The sequence below is a fragment of the Mandrillus leucophaeus genome, unplaced genomic scaffold, assembly GCF_000951045.1.
Source record: "Mandrillus leucophaeus isolate KB7577 unplaced genomic scaffold, Mleu.le_1.0 Scaffold218, whole genome shotgun sequence".
NCBI lineage: Eukaryota > Metazoa > Chordata > Mammalia > Primates > Cercopithecidae > Mandrillus > Mandrillus leucophaeus.
Window position 1 is genome coordinate 1,727,878 of NW_012102232.1, and position 2,377 is coordinate 1,730,254.

Sequence of the window (2,377 nt, forward strand, 5' to 3'; positions counted from 1 at the left end):
TATGTAATATCTAGTCAACAAATGGGTATTTCAAATTCCCCTCTTGATACTTACTGCAAGAGAAACGACATCAACATAAGTTTTGCTGGCCAGGTGCATAGCTAGACTATACCTATAGTCCTAGCTACTCAGGAGGCCAAGGTGGGAGGGTTGCTTGAGCCCAGGACTTCGAATCCAGCCTGGCCAACATCACAAGACCCTATCTCTACAAGCAAATAAATAAACAAATAAATAAAATAGGGGTTCTCAATAGATAAAATATTTATTTATTTTTAATGGTTTAATGTTTAATGATAACCATTGTTTTGCCATAGGGTAACTAGACATGACTGGCAGTTTATATAAATAACCCACAATTAGTCCACTTCAGTACAAACCAAATAATCAGTTTCTCTCTTTTCTTTTTGTGAATTTTGCTGCATCATATTGACAATTTTTTGTAATACTATGCACTGTCTCATCTTTGTCTTTTTATGCATGCTTCATTGACACATAGAAAATTACATGTCTGCATCCTGAAGGTCCTAACAGTTAGTCATTTGGTTCCCAAATCTTTTATTTGCTTATTATTATTATGATTATTTTACTTTAAGTTCTGGGATACATGTACAGAATGTGCAGGTTTGTTACATAGGTATACATGGGCCATGGTGGTTTGCTGCGCCCATCAATCCATCACCTAGGTTTTAAGCCCCGCATGCATTAGGTATTTGTCCTAATGCTCTTCCTCCCATTGCCCCCAACCCCCAACAGGCTCCAGTGTGTGATGTTCCCCTTCCTGTGTCCATGTATTCTCACTGTTCAACTCCCACTTATGAGTGAGAACATGCAGTGTTTGGTTTTTCTGTTCCTGTGTTAGTTTGCTGAGAATGATGGTTTCCAGCTTCGTTCCAAGTCCCTGCAAAGGAGATGATCTCATTCTTTTTCATGGCTGCATAGTATTCCATGGTGTATATGTACCACATTTTCTTTATCCAGTCTATCATTGATAGGCATTTGGGTTAGTTCTAAGTCTTTGCTATTATAAATAGTGCTGCAATAAACTAGATAAAAGATTTATAATAAAACTAGTATTATATTAATATAAAAGTTGAGATAAAGTACAAGGTCAAAGCCAAGGTCCGATTACATTGCTTTACCATGAGACCCCCTTTACTTGCCTGAAAACTGATGCTGAACAATGCACTGTAGCTTCTATCCTTGGATTCCTTTCTCAAGCTTTTTCTAATCATTGCTTTTATTATGTGGAAGCAGGCAGGGGCCAAGTGATAAAGGGTCCTATTAGGCTGGGACCTGAGGTGCTGAGGAGTCATATTTATCCTAAGGGCAACTAGAGGTCTTAAAGAATTGTATGTAAGTGGCACGATCTGGTTGGCATTTTAGAAAGATTCTGGCTGCAAAGTGGGGCTCAGATTAGAGAGAAACAGGAAGGAAGTGATCAGAGAAGTTGATAGAGGAGTCCAGGTGACAGCACAGGATGGCAGGGTGCAGGGGGGTGACAGTGGAATGGAGAGAAGTGGAAGGACTCAAGACAGGCAGCAGGGGGACTCGGTGGCCCTTGGGGGTCAATTAAGGATAGGGAGTGAGGGGAAACGAGACATCTAGAACAGTTTCCAGATCTCCAGCATAGACAACTGAGTGAATGGCACACATATTTTATAAGACACAGAGTTCTAAAGAAGCCAGTGTGGAGAGAACAAAATGAATTTAATATTGGATGTGTTGAGTTTGCAGTGCTTTTAGACATTTGAGTCTTGTGATAGGGGTTGAAGCAGGAGATGAGATTTGTTGGTCATCTGTGTATAGGCAGGAGGGAAGAATTTGGAGGTCATTTGTGCACACAAAGTAATGAGGGCCACCTCCCCCAGGAAGAGGGTTAAGAGTGAACACAGCCAGACGCGGTGGCTCAGGCCTGTAATCCCGGCACTTTGGGAGGCCGAGGCAGGCGGATCGCCTGAGGTTGGCGGGAGTTCAAGACCAACCTGACCAACATGGAGAAACCCTGTCTCTACTAAAAATACAAAATTAGCCAGGTGTGGTGGCACATGCCTGTAATCCCAGCTACTTGGGAGGCTGAGGCAGGAGGATCACTTGAATCTGGGAGGCAGAGGTTGTGGTGAGCCGAGATGGCACCACTGCACTCCAGCCTGGGCAAAAAGAGCGAAACTCTGTCTCAGAAAAAGAAAAAAAAAAAAAGTGAACAGAGACCGACGGAGGGCGGGAGAAAGACCATTCTCCCAGGGAGGCCGAGAAGGAGCAGCCGGAGGGACGGAAAGGAAACCAGGAAGTACAAGATCATGGAGACCAGGAGAAGAGAGCCGTGCAAGAAGGCAGTGGCCCACAGAGCTGGCCACGGAGGGAGCCAAGCCGGGTCTGA